The sequence below is a fragment of the Geotrypetes seraphini genome, chromosome 17, assembly GCF_902459505.1.
Source record: "Geotrypetes seraphini chromosome 17, aGeoSer1.1, whole genome shotgun sequence".
Lineage (NCBI taxonomy): Eukaryota > Metazoa > Chordata > Amphibia > Gymnophiona > Dermophiidae > Geotrypetes > Geotrypetes seraphini.
In genome coordinates, this window is record NC_047100.1 from 33,294,696 (window position 1) to 33,309,780 (window position 15,085).

The following is a 15,085-nucleotide window of genomic DNA, read 5'->3' on the forward strand; positions in this document are numbered from 1 at the left end:
TAGCTATTTTCCAGTCCTCCGGGATCTCTCCAGTTTTTAGGGATAGGTTGCATATTTGCTGAAGTGTCTCTGCTATTTCATTCCTTAATTCCTTGAGCACCCTTGGGTGAATGCCGTCCGGACCTGGCGACTTGTCGCTCTTTAGTTTGTCTATCTGCCTGAGGACATCCTCCTGGCTCACCTCTAATTGGACCAGCTTGCTATCTTGATCACCATTTTCTATTTCCTCTGGTTCCGGAATGTTGGATGTGTCCTCCCTCGTGAAGACCGACGTAAAGAAGTCATTTAACTTGTCAGCTATTTCTTTTTCCTCCCTCACTACTCCCTTTCTATCCCCATCATCCAAGGGTCCCACTTCCTCCCTCGCTGGTTGCTTTCCCTTTACGTACCTGAAGAATGATTTGAAATTTTTTGCCTCTCCCGCTAGTCTCTCTTCATATTCCCTCTTTGCTCTCCTAACCACTCGGTGGCATTCCTTCTGGCTTTCCTTGTGTTCCTTTTGGTTGGCCTGCGTTTGGTCCTGTTTCCATTTTTTGAACGATGATTTCTTGTTACTGATCGCCTTTTTTACAGCTGCCGTTATCCATGCTGGGTTCTTTATTCGATTTTTCTTGCACTCTTTTCTGAACCTGGGGACGTACAGGTTCTGTGCTTCGTGCACCGTACGCTTGAGCAGGGTCCAGGCGCTTTCTACGGACTCTATCTTCCTTGTGCTGCCGTTGAGTTTCTTCCCCACCATTTTCCTCATTGCATCATAATTCCCTTTTCTGAAGTTGAGCGCTGTTGTTGTGGTTCTTTTCACCCTGGACCTCTGGGTCTTAACAATCATTCGTCAGGGTTACACTCTCCATTTTCACACCCTGCCTCCAGACCATCCTCCAAGAGAGTCTGCTTTGGACCCTGCACAGTCCTCTCTTCTTCTCCAGGAGGTTCAATCCCTTCTCCTGTTGAGTACCTTTGACGAAGTTCCTCTTTCTCAGCAGAACTAGGGATTTTACTCCCGTTATTTCTTAGTTCCAAAGAAGATGGGAAGACTGCGACCCATTCTGGATCTCGGAGCTCTCAACAAATTTCTAGTCAAGGATAAATTTTGCATGCTTTCCCTCGCCCTGCTCTAGCCTCTCCTCAATCAGAACGACTGGCTATGCTCCCTGGATCTCAAGGAAACCTATATACATATTCCAATTCATCCGGCTTCCAGAAAATATCTCAGTTTTCAGATAAATCAATGTCACTACCAGTACAAGGTCCTTCCATTCAGCCTAGAATCTTTTCCCAGAGTCTTCATGAAGTGCATGATTGTAGTGGCCGTATCTCTCCGATCATATGGTCTCCAAGTCTTTCCTTACCTGGACAACTGGTTGATCAAGGCTGTTTCATCTCAGGAAGTGGTCCAAGCAACATCTCAGACCATTTCTTTTCTTCAAGTTCTAGGATTCGAAATCAGCTTCCCCAAATCACATCTCATTCCAACTCAACGTCTTCAGTTCATTGAAGCTATCCTAGACACCACTCATGAGAGCGTTTCTCCCTCAGGATCGCCTTCAGGCTCTCATTTGCCTTTGTCAGCAACTGCTTCCTCTTCAATCCATCTCTGCAAGACACATGATGGTTCTTCTAGGTCACATGGCTTCCACTATGCATGTGACACCACTGGCAAGACTACATCTTTGCACTCTTCAGTGGACCCTTGTGTCTCAGTGGTCTCAAGCGACGGATCGTCTCTCACAGCATATATCTGTAACATCATCTCTTCTGCAGTCACTTCAATCTATCTAGAGGTCTCCTTTTTCACTTATCCCCTCATCTCCTTATGCTTGGGAGGCATATATGGATGATCTTCAGACTCAGGGTTTTTGGATCGCCAAGGAGCGGAAATTTCACATCAATTTCCTAGAGCTCAGAGTAGAGCCCTCAAGGCCTACCATCATCTTCTCTGGATAATCAAGTAGCAATGTACTACATCAACAAGCAAGGAGATACGGGCTCTCTCCTGTTATGTCAGGAAGCCCAAAAAATCTGGACTTTCAACTCTGCAGCTCTACAGTCCATCTTTGCTTAGTGGGGCACTCCACAAGTGGACTTGTTTGTGGCTACCCACAATCACCAGTGCCCCCGTTTTGCTCCAGGTTTTACTCTCCTCTCTGTCTGGAAGTCGATGCTTTTCTCCTAGATTGGATGGGCCTGTTTCTATATGCATTCCCTCAAGTTCCTCTCATGTTAAGGACTTTGTTCAAGCTCAAACGAGAGGCGGCCACCATGATTCTCACTGCTCCTCGGTGGCCCAGGCAGTATTGGTTCTTCCTTCTACTTCAGCTCAGCTCCAGGGAACCAATTCCTCTTCCAGTTTTTCCTACTCTGCTTACTCAACATCAGGAATCACTTCTACATCCCAATCTGCAATCATTACAGGTGACAGCTTGGTTTCTCTCGGGCTGAATTCTTCTGATTTACATCTCTCTCAGCCTGTTTGACATATTATTGATGCCTCCAGGAAACCAGCTACCCAACAGTGTTATCAACAAAAGTGGACTAGGTTTACTTCCTGGTGTCTTCTTCATCATCATGATCCTACTTCCTTGTCAGTGGAATTAGTGTTAGATTATCTACTCCATCTATCTGACTCTGGTCTGAAATCTACATCTATCAGAGTCCATCTCAGTGCTATTACAGCTATTCACATGCCAGTTGAGGGAAAATCTCTTACTGCTCATCCTCTGGACTTTTCAATGTCAATCCACCTCTCAAGCCTCCGCCTGTCATCCGAGACCTTAATGTGGTTCTTTCCAGTTTGATGAAGCCATCACTTGAACCAATGGCCATAGCTCATCTCAAGTTTCTCACCTGGAAAGTTGTCTTCCATATGGCTTTCATCTCTGCCAGGAGGGTCAGTGAGTTACAAGCGTTGGTGGCAGAGCCACCCTTCACAGTTTTTCACCATGATAAAGTGGTTCTACGCACACATCCTAAGTTTCTACCGAAATTTGTCACGGAGTTTCATCTCAGTCAGTCGATTGTTCTAACTGTGTTTTTTCCTAAGCCTCATTCTCACGCAGGAGAAACCGCTTTGCAAACTCTGGACTGTAAGTATACTTTGGCCTATTACATCGACAGGACAAAGCCTTATAGTACTTCCCCCAACTCTTCGTCTCATTTTGATCCTAACGTGTTGGGGCATCCTGTTTCCAAGAGAACGATATCCAACTGGCTGGCTGCCTGCATCTCGTTCTGTTATGCTCAGACTGGACTGGCACTGGAGAGTCGTATCATAGACCACAAAATTAGAGCTATGGCAGCTTCTGTAGCTTTCCTCAGATCTATTCCCATTGAGGAAATCTGTAAAGCTGCCACCTGGTCCTCAGTTCATATATTTACTTCTCACTATTATCTGGAGTCCTTTCTCCAGACAGGATGGGCACTTCGGCCAATCTGTATTACAAAATTTATTTTCTTAAAGGCCAACACTCCCACCATCCCATTCTTGTTAGCTTGGAGGTCACACATACGTGAGAATATGCTGCCCGCTTGTCCTGGGATAAAGCACAGTTACTTACCATAACAGGTGTTATCCAGGGACAGCAGGCAGATATTCTCACAACCCACCCACCGCCCCGGTTTGGCTTCTTAGCTGGCTTATCTTAACTAAGGGACCGCACGCCTACGTTAGGTGTGAAGGCACTCGCACATGCACGGTACGGGCTATTGTGAACTTTCTAAAAGACTTAAAGTGGCAATGCACTTTTAAAGTGGTCCGTACTGGGGCTCTGTTGGTGACGTTACCCATCAGTGAGAATATCTGCCTGCTGTCCATGGATAACACCTGTTACGGTAAGTAACTGTGCTTTCTGGTCCTTTGCGTGCCCTCCTGTGAAGGCACAGGTAGGCTTAATTCTTAAAACTGTACAACAGCGCTTTCAAGACACAGGATAAGGGGAGGAATTTATAATGAAAATACTATATGAAATATGGTCACAATTTCTGCTGTGGCAACTCATTGATTTATTATTATTGTTTCCTTACTTCTGCGTTTTGTATTGTTATGTAATTGAAGTATTATGGCTTTGTCATTGCTTTTCATTTACCAATAAAGATATTTTTTTTTAATTGCACAACAGTGGCAGGCTTGGCAAGAAAATAATAAATAGGGGCTCTCCCAGTGGTACGTTCAATTAGCACTCCATTTAAGTGAATTGAAACAATTTGGGTTGTGTATGGATTTTAGTTAGATGTCACTAAGCATTCACAATTAGAGCACATAGTAGTGCCTAATTTAGGCGTCCTTTATATAATCTGGCCCTGTGTACATGTGGTAACGTGAATGAGGGCAGGCCTGGTGCCCAGCAGCTGCAGGTAAAGGAAAAGAACATTTATTAAAGCTGTTCTGAGGTCCTGTACCATTCACGGGTAGTAGGAAAAATGCAGCATAAAGTTATTCCGTGCTCTGATACAAGATCTGCAAGGTCCCAAGTGAGCTTGGTCTACCTGACTGTAGCAGTTGCAGTTCACATATAAGTGGTACAGTACTCTCCCAAAATTTGCAGGGGTTATGTTCTTGGAGTGACTGCGAAAGGGGGAAAAAAATCACAAAAAATGGATGTGATACAAAAATGCCCTCCCTGTTCCATTTCTGGCTGCTGCCAGCTGGAAGGCTCCATTGCGCTTGCACGCTCTACCGCTGCAACTGCTACCGATTTGCTCTCTGTCTCCCCCCTCCCCAATCTCCCTCACAGCGGCCGTGCTGAAGTAGTAGGTGCCGCTGCAGCAGCTGATGGGCCAGATTCCATGGTGCGAGGAGTGGGGGACAGATGAGCACCAGGCGCCGGAAATCGTGTCCTCCGGGTCGCCTCCACACGGACGCAAGCTGCCACTTCTCCTCATGGGTCCTTCACCTGAGCGCCGGCCCTTCTCGAAAGCAGCAGGAGGAAGAAGAAAATCCCCCTGCAAATGACTGAGGCTGTGAACAGTGAACCGCAAATTTGTGGAGGAGTACTGTAGAGGCACATGTTGTGGGACATCTTCCCTCTGGGCAGTGACGTAGTAAGGGGGGGGCAGGATGTCTTGGTGGGGGCGCTAGCACCCATCCTCCTCTCTGCCCCCTCCTCCTTCCCGAACCCCCCTGCCACACACCTGTACCCCTTTCATTTTCCTGGCGCAAGCAGTATCATGAACTTGCTGCCCACATTGGTGTCGGCTCTCTCTGACGTCACTTTCTGGTTCCCGCACCTAGGAAGTGACATCAGAGGGAGAGTCAACATGATGCGGGCAGCAAGTTCGTAATGCTGCTCGCAGCTGGAAAATTTAAGAGGTACAGGGAGGAGGGAAGGTTGGGCATGCGCACAGACGGGGGTGGAAAAGAGGGGGTAGGAGCACCAATGCTGCGGGCACCATTCACCCTTGCTATGCCACTGCCTCCAGGCCTCCTTAACCTAGTTATGATCTGACCTCGGTTTATATACTACCTGGACCGTGCCTTCCTTGCTCCACCCCTCTCGTGTCACTTCAACACAGAGTGTGCTTTACAGGAGAGGGGCAGAATCCCTCTCAGTGCACTATTTGCCAAAAGGGTACACTCTTTTCCCAATAGTGCACCCATTCAAACCATTGTCCTCGCAAAAACTACTGTGTATGAATTATCATGAAAAAAGTTCACTGCTTTGGCAAATAGTATAAATTTTTACGAGCACACACTCACTTTGCTTGTGTGATGAGGAAATGATCAAATGAAAATGGCATGAAAAGAAAAACTGGCTGCCTATCCCTAATGTCCTCCCTCGTCAAGCTTCATCTTATGACTTTCAACTGTAGACAGTGGCATGGGAACAAATTTTCTCTATCCCCGTCCCATCCTCGTGAGCTCTGTCCCTGCTCTGTTCTCTTCTGCGCAAGCCTTGAACATTTTAAAATCATTGTGTTTGAGGTTTGTGCAGGAATGGGACAGGGACAGAACTCGTGGGGATGAGACAGGGATATTGAGATCTTGTGGGGAAAGGAACAAATCTGTCCTGGTGCCATTCTCTACTTCCAAGCTCCTAAGGCAGCAAGGAGAAACTAGGACAGACAGTTCATCCTGCAGCTCCCTGTGATCCCAGTTAACTGGCTGAGGTTAGTATGCGAGTTCATATGTATTTCTTCTCAATTCAAAAGTTTTTGGGTTTTTTTGTAATAATTTATATTATGCATATCCTACAATTTTATGTAGATTACAAATTATTCAGGTATTCAAGCATTTTTCCCTAACTGTTCCAGTGGGCTCCTACTCTATCTAATATACCTGGGGCAATTGGGATTAAGCGACTTGCCCAGGGTCACAAGGAGCAGTGTGGGATTTGAACCCACAACCTCAGGGGGACAAGGCTGTAGCTCTACCCACTGCACCGCACACTCCCAGATCCCAGATATGCCCCATTTCTACCACTGAGCTCCATAGCAATTCCAGGCAAGCCTAGAATCTTTGAAAGTGCTCTTCTTCCCCACCTCCACAGGTAGGGTTACCATATAGCTCCAGAAAAAGGAGGACGCATTGAGACATCCAGGTTTTACTTCCATTGAATGCAATGGAAGTAAGGAGAACAGACTGAGACATCCAGGTTTTACTTCCATTGAAAGCAATGGAAGTAAAACCCAGATGTTTCAATCCGTCCTCCTTTTTCTGGAGCCATATGGTACTCTATCCACAGGTAGGCTCGTTCAGGCCTTGCCATTTTTCTCTGATTCTGAAAATACTTTAAATAAATACTCAGTTCAATACCCCAGTTCCCTTCCATTATTACCGAGTTCTCTAATTATCCACCCAGATACCCAAACAAGCAAAGCTATTGTTGAAATCATCCACTTCCCTCGTCCTTAATGAAGTTTATTTTTGAACCATGGTCATTCATGCAAGTTCCTCAGTGCCTAGTTGCAAACTCGGACTTCAAGGTCATAATTTCAGCTCCTTGCAGTTTGTCCTAATGCTATTCTTTCAGTTCTGATAATGCCTTAATAGCAGCTACACTCAAAATAATGACTACTGCTTTTTTTATATACCTACTTTTTAAAATGATTTCCATCAAATTTACAAGCATAAACCTGAGACTGAAAGATTGATCTTGTAATGAAAACAACGAAAATGGGAAAAACAATAAACAATGAACATCACAATTGCAAGAAGTATCAGCAACCGTAATTCAAGGAAAATGATGTATTTTAATTAAAATATTCTGGATGAATGACACTTGACTAAAGACATCAGTGCAGAGTTTATGAGAATACAAAAAGCTAAGATGACAGAGCCCAAAGCAATTCCTTTCCTGGAAGCACTGGGGCAAATACTTTACTGCAGGCAATAACATCTGTTACTCTATACATCAGTGTCTTTGTAGCTGACTGAAAGAAAAAACATTAGCATTGAAAAAGTCAAACTAGAGCGCTCAGAAAGATGTGGAAGGACTCAGACATATACAAGATAGCTTTAACAATGTCATATGAACATAAGAATTGCCATACTGGGACAGACCGAAGGTCCATCAAGCCCAGTATCCTATTTCCAACAGTGGCCAACCCAGGTCCCAAGTACCTGGCAGAAACCCAAATATTAGCAACATTTCAGAGCTCCTATTGTGATGTCATAATGCCTCATTCCACCAATGCCTAAGAGCCAAACTCCGATGATAATAATAACAACTTTATTCTTCTATACTGCCATAGTCAAATGACTTCTAGGCGGTTCACATCGAAGAAGGCTGGACAATCAGCGAATTACAGAATGCAAGAAGTGAGGGTACAATTTATTACACAAGAAATAGATAAAAGGAAAATATGAATCTTAAGTATGTAATATGGATCTCATGTATACAACCCAAGGAATGAAGCTGGACAATCTGCGAGATGTCACAATGGCTTAGAAGCGAGATGTCACAATGGCTTGAATATCCTATACTTGGCTTACCTAAGAACATAAGAATTGCCATACTGGGACAGACCGAAGGTCCATCAAGCCCAGCCTTCTGTTTCCAACAGTAGCCAATCCAGGTCCCAAGTACCTAGCTAGATGCCAAGTAATAAAACAGATTTTATGCTGCTTATCCTCAGAATAAGCAGTGGATTTCCATAAGCCATCTCAAAAATGGTCTCTGGACTTCTCTTTTAGGAAATTATCCAAACCTTTTATAAACCCTGCTAAGCTAACTGATTTCACCTAATTCTCTGGCAACAAATTCCAGAATTTAATTACATGTTGTGTGAAGAAATATTTTGCATTTTGTGAGCACACAGAGTCTATAGGTCAGCACAAATAAATTGATCCCTTATACTGACACAGCAAAACACTGGCTAGCCATCATTGGTTGGATTGATAATGGCTGCAGAGTAATAGAAGCAGCCAAATTATAAGTACAACTGTGACTAATGGAGAAAATCTGAATGAACGAAGTCCTATGGAGAAGATAAGTAACCCTGAATTGGGTTTATCTATCTATCTATATATATATAGTTTTCATTATTTGATTTGAAATTAAGCAACTGTGGTGCAGTGGTTAGAGCTACAGCGTTAGCACCCTGAGGTTGTGGATTCAAAATCCGCACTGCTCCTTGTGACCCTGGGCAAATCACTTAATCCCTATTGCCCCATGTACATTAGTTAGAGTGGGAGCCCGCCAGGACAATTATGGAAAAATGCTTGAGTACCTGAATAATTTGTAATCCGTATAGAATTGTAGGATATGCAGAATATAAATTATTTTAAAAAAACTGAATATTTACAGCATTTAAACATAGACACATGATGGCAGATAAAGGCCAAATGGCCCTTCTAGTCTGCCCATCTGCAGTAACCATTATCTCTCTCTCTGAGAGATCCCACGTGCCTATCCAAGGCCCTTTTGAATTCAGACACAGTCTCTGTCTCCACTACCTCTTCTGGGAGACTGTTCCATGCATTTACCACCCTTTCTGTAAAAAAATATTTCTTTAGATTACTGCGGAGCCTATCTCTTAACTTCATCCTATGCCCTCTAATTGCAGTTTCCATTCAAATTAAAGAGACTCGACTCGTGCATTTACATTACGTAGGTATTTAAACGTTTATCATATCTCCCTGACTCCATTAGGATTATATAGCCCAGTTGCAATTATCCCGTAAGACCCTGAAAACCTTGTTCTCACAATCTTGATGGTCTAACCACAGTTTCAATGACTTGATAATGCTTTAACTCTCCTCTCTTTTTAAAAATTCTTTATTGATTTTCCAAACATCAAAAGTGCAAAGCACAAATATGTATCCATATAAGTCAATAAAAGCACATTCATCATACAAATATACACGAACAACCATTTTTTCCCACCCACCCACCCAATGACTAATGAATAAAACCACAAAAACATATTATTTCAATAACCTTTCCCTATTTAAAATAGTACTGTCATCCCACCCTCCTCCCACCCACCCTGGATGTATATACTCAAAGGGCTAAAATTAGAATAGAAATAGCCTCCCCCCCCTTCCCTGGATGTGTATGAAAATAAACAAAAATTAAGTTATAAACAAAGGACAACTATAGCGAAGTAATAAAAGATGTCATCTAGTGGACTCCTCAAGCATTGCTCAGCATTATTTGGTGGTTCAATCTCTTCAGAGGCATTCCACGGTCATTGCTGGTCATGAAGCATGCCAGTCTTTTAGGTGGCAGGACTCAGTGCAAGAAATCTGGTTTCAGGAAGAGAATTATTGCTTGCTTAGTCTCCTATAGTTGTGGACGATCAGACTCAAGTTTCAGGCTTTTTAGCCTATGTTTCAGGGCTGACAGATAAGACTCTTTTGTGACAGTGTCATGGGGGTGTTATTGCTCAGCAGCCAGGAAGGTACGCGAAGTCCTGGGTTGTCAAGCAAGGATATGCTCTTGCTTCGGTGGGTGGTAGCTCATCTTACTTTACTTTCAGCAATTCACATTATGGGACAGGTAAAATGTTTAGGCAGACTCTCAGCAAAAATCTTCCACATCCTGGAAAATGGGAACTGTCTGCTCACACATTCTTATTAACAAAAATCTCATGCACGAATACAGGATGTCTGGGGCGGTACTTGGAGAGACCGCCCAGGAAAGAGACTTGGGAGTTATGATTGACAAGTTGATGAAGCCGTCCACGCAATGTGCGGCGGCAGCAAAAAGGGCGAACAGAATGCTAGGAATGATAAAGAAGGGGATCATGAACAAATCGGAGAAGGTTATCATGCCGCTGTACCGGGCCATGGTGCGCCCTCACCTGGAGTACTGCGTCCAGCACTGGTCGCCATACATGAAGAAGGACATGGTACTATTTGAGAGGGTTCAGAGCATAGCGACTAAGATGGTTAAGGGGCTGCACAGTGAAAGATTAGAGAAACTGGGCCTTTTCTCCCTCGAACAGAGGAGATTGAGAGGGGACATGATCGAAACATTTGAGGTACTGAAGGGAATAGACTTGGTAGATAAGGACAGGTTGTTCACCCTCTCCAAGGTAGGGAGAACAAGAGGGCACTCTAAAATTGAATGGGGATAGATTCCGTATGGATGTAAGGAAGTTCTTCTTCACTCAGAGAGTGGAAGAAAACTGGAACGCTCTTCCGGAGTCTGTCGTAGGGGAAAACACCCTCCAGGGATTCAAGATAAAGTTAGAGAAGTTCCTGCTGAATCAGAACGCACGCAGGTAGGGCTAGTCTCAGTTAGGGCGCTGGTCTTTGACCAGAGGGCCACCGCATGAGTGGACTGCTGGGCACGATGGACCACTGGTCTGACCCAATAGCGGCAATTCTTATGTTCCAGCACATTGTGTAGAGGTGGGGTCTCCTAAAATCAGACCTCATGACCTCCTCTTGATATGCAAAGCTTCCTTGGTTCTTCAGCAGAAGCAGGGAGCCGGAAGTCAGAGGGGGTAGACACGTTAACTCTTTTCGGACTTCTAGGTCGTTTTCCCACCTCTAGGTCGTTTTCCCTTTAGATGATAATTGGCTGTGTGTTGATTCTCATGACTCACTTTTCGGCACAGTAATCCTGGTATCTCCAGATTTTTTTGCGCCATCTATGGTATATGGATCTGAAGGGTTTGTCCAGGAGCGAGCCATTCTGGTTCCCAGTTCCTCAGGATTTGCTTATCCAGGGATCCATCAACATGGCATTTCGTCCCACTTTCCTATTACGCCTTATTTCTTAAAAAGTTGCAGCTGAGGCGTATGGGTTTTTCGGAGTAGATTATTTATACCCTTTTCCATGCAAAACAGATACCTTCATCTGCGGCTTACACTAGTATCTAGACCAGTGGTTCTCAACCCTGTCCTGGGGACCCCCCAGCCAGTCGGGTTTTTAAGATATCCCTAATGAATATGCATGAGAGAGATTTCATACCTGTCACTTCCATTATATCTGGGTCACCCAAACTGCGCCTAACTTTAGGTGCACTTAGCAGAATCTGGGCCACAGTGTAACTATAGTATGTGGGAGATTTTCAGTAGTGGTGAACTCACCTTAGTCAAATCTGACCAAAAACAACTTCATCAGCCTCCAGAGCAGTGGAGATTTCTTCTTTGAAAATGCATTTCTCGGAATCCTGAAATGTAGGAACATAAAGGGACAGGGCTCACACACTTCTAGCAATAGTCTGACATGCGAACCTGGTGTTTGCAAGAGCCTCAGTGTTAAACATCTGCAGCAATAAAACCTACTTATTAACCCACACCTTTAACTAAGTCTATGTAAGAGGGGCCTGATCTCCATGACATTGTCGCCTGCTATGTCAATTTCAAATACCCATAATTAAGATTCACATAAGACACATTTTCTGAATTTACTATTATATTTTACAGTAAAATTAATAACTATACAAAACTGAAATCTTGAATTTGTTGTGTAATCTTAGGGCTTTTTCTTTTTTATAATTTATATTCTCCATATCCTACAATTCTGTGTGGATTACAAATTATTCAGATACGCAAGCATTATTACCTAACTGTCCCAGTGGGCTCCCGTTATATCTAATGTACCTGGGGCAATGGGGATTAAGTGACTTGGGTCACAAGGAGCAGTGCAGGATTTGAATCCACCACCTCAGGGTGCTGAGGCTGTAGCTATAACTACTGCACCGCACACTACCACATAGATTCAAGTGTGATGCCACCATGATTCTGGTGCCACCCAATGGCCATAGGGACATTGTTGCCCAGAGCATCCTTGCTGAACTTTCCCTTTTGAATGCTTCAGCAAGACTTCACAGGCTGTAGCTTTATTTAACATAGATTCATGAGAAAATACCAATTCTCCCCTCCCAGTTTTAGGGTTTCACTTCTTAATTCTTAAATCTATATTTTGCTATTCTATTTAGCTTTCCCAGGTTTCCCTTTTCCCTGCTGTTTCTAACTGAATCAGCAGTAAGAGAGTAACCTCTTTATCATCCTTAACCTTAATTCCACTTCTTCTAAACACACTTTGCCTTGTCCAGAATATAAGCAAGTTTATGCACTAGCAATGCTCGGTTTAAACATTAGCCTCTTCTCCTTTCTTTTAGGAGCAATGGCATTCCACAGTAAACCATTACTCACCCCAATGGAAGCATCTTTTCTCAAGGATAGAGACTGCCTGGCCTTTGGAGCTTTCTCCCCCCCCCCCCCCCCTCCATTCCTCCCATGGAAGCTGGGAGAGGAACTCTTGTCTCCAGCCCTCCTTCTGAAAAACTCCTTTTCAGGACTTAATGCTTTCTTTCCCTCTCTATCTCGTTCCCTTACAGGTTTGTGAATTCCCTCCAAGAGTTCCTTTGAGGTTTTTTTTTACCTCTAAAACCAAGACTTTTTTTAAAACTCCTTTTCTAGCACTCAGCAAGGTTTCTCGATAATTGTTGCAGGTCAGTATTGCTATCAGCAACAGCCACCAGCTCCCTTAATTAGAGCAGCTGCTGTTGGGTTAGAAGGCTTTCCCCAGGTTTCTTGTGCTGACCACTCCCCACTAGTCTAACATCACTACTTCTCCCTCACTCACCCTTCCCCATGGTCCAATAAACTCTGTGTGGTGCCAACAGCAGCAGCATGAATAGATAGGATGTCATCGGCCAGGCCCTAGGTCTCCTTTCTGCCGTGTCCCTCCTGTGATGCAATTTCCTGTGGTTGGGACAAGGAAGAGGAAATACTCAGGACCTGGGATAAGGCAGCCTGTTGCTGCTGGCTACCCGCACACTGTTTATAGGACTGGGGGTGAGGGGGAAGAAAGACCAGCAGGGAGGAGGGGGAAGATAAGGTTTAACCATTAGACCAAGTTGAGGCATTATGACATCACAGTCTCAGCTCTCGTTACCAGAGACTGAAACTCTTCACACTAGAGGTGTGCTGAAAAGTTTTCATCCTAAGCAAGAAGAGAATGACTTGGATATGATTCAGTCAATGATCTGAAACAATGCCAAAACATAGAATTTCGTTTTTGCAGATTGGCACTTAAGGAAATAAGCTAACACGCCTTTCAGTTACAGTGGCAAAATAACACTCAGAATTTAGGAAGTTGGTTGGGTGGGCTGAGAACTTTTGAGCATCCCCTTGTAGTCAAATCAAAACAATAGTTTGGAGACACACACACATTCAAAAGAGCCATCTGCACATATTTATACCTGAAAAAAAAAGTTAATATTTATGAGGATGATATCCAATTATGAGTTTTAATAGAGCTGTTGTAGGATGCGCATGATTGTAGAATTTAATTATCAAACTTTTGGAGGGGCAGCCAATTGGCTAGAGACCTGAAAGTTAATTGAAAGGAACTTAAAACTGAAGGTTCACTTAAGGCACCTAATGCTCTTATGCTGTCTGGTGAGGCAGGAGAGAATCATGTGTTCTCCAGCCCAAGTCATAAGATGTACAATAGAAAATCAGAAAGGACTTACACCAAGGGAAGGGAAACCAAGGCATGCTGTGGCACAGATCCCATGATTGCATGTGTGAAAGGAAGATGTGATTAAACTGTTAAACCTTTTGTTCTTGTCTGTGTGAGTGGGAAGATGAAATTCTGAAGGAAGGAAAAAAAGTTGGGGGATTCAACTATTGATTCTCTGGTTCTTGTGTGTGTGGGAAGGTAGGTTTGGGGTGATCAGGCCATTATTCTCTGTGAAGGACAATCAGGCTGCCAAATCCTATATTTTTGTTTTCATCAGAAGGTATAGATGGATGAATGGGTCACCTGAAACTGGTTCTTACCTACTGTGATGGGAGGATAAGGATAAATCTGGATCCTAAGGTTTCTTGTTTTTAAAAAATAAAATAAAATTTGTGTATATGTTGTTGGGTTTTTTTTGTGTTTTTTTTTTTGGGGGGGGGGCTAATAGGTAAATGGAAACAAGTCCCTCAACATTCTTTTAGTATGTTTGGAAAAAATAAAAAATAAAAAATTGTGCTTCATCCCTTAAAATCCTTTTTACCATGTACAGTAAGATTTTTTTTTTTTTTTTTTAGAAGTATACATGCTAAAATATTTTATTGCATATTTTATTGTTAGGCTTCAAAGTGTAAAAATCATAACTTTAGAAGACTAAAATGGGTTTAAAACGCTGCAAACTTCCAGATTATTGCTACTAAAATCCCTGCCTCTGGCAATGTCCGGATGCCTGAAGGAGAAATTTTAAAAGTCCTGGAAGCTTGCAACTTTAAAGATTCATTGTATAAAGGTTTTATCTTTGAACATACTTTATTTCCAGCAAGCTAACGTAGGTGGGGATCCCTCTCGTTAATCTCTGAAATATGGATTTTATCAAGATTCTTAAACCATGTTCTCAATGAAGGCCTTCTAGCTTCAATAAATTTGGCCCACTGTCCTGCTCCCCTCTTTGTTGGCTGTCCTTTGCCTCTGTTGGTCTGTTTACAAACTGCTTTTTGAAGTTCTGAGCTCTTGCTTCTGTTTATAAATCAGAATACTAGCCAGACACAAATAGGGGAACAACAAAAGATCCTTAAGCTTTGATGGATGAAAACAAGATTTGGCTGGAACCTTATGCCTTGCTCAGGAAGTGTATGGAAGGCATTAGAATGAAGCAGCAAAAGGAAAACAGTCTGACCTGCATTCAAAAATAGTTCATGGAAACACCCTAGTGCAATTGTGTTAAA

At 43.3% G+C, this 15,085-nt stretch overlaps 1 protein-coding gene across 11 annotated transcripts in view; it reads right to left on the reverse strand.

Moving 5' to 3' along the window:
- SLC6A11 (solute carrier family 6 member 11) overlaps nt 1–15,085 on the reverse strand; it is a 287,446-nt gene that overhangs the window by 225,059 nt on the left and 47,302 nt on the right. For 3 of the 11 annotated variants that reach the window (XM_033926546.1, XM_033926543.1, XM_033926547.1), the window contains exons 3-4: nt 12,981–13,099; nt 11,477–11,559 (exon numbers count right to left, since the gene is read on the reverse strand). The exons of 5 other annotated variants lie outside the window; for them this stretch is intronic. The gene's annotated coding sequence lies outside the window, so the exon portion shown is untranslated. The remainder of the gene's footprint in view (nt 1–11,476; nt 11,560–12,980; nt 13,100–15,085) is intronic. 3 more of the 11 variants (XM_033926544.1, XM_033926549.1, XM_033926548.1) reach the window with 1 other exon arrangement.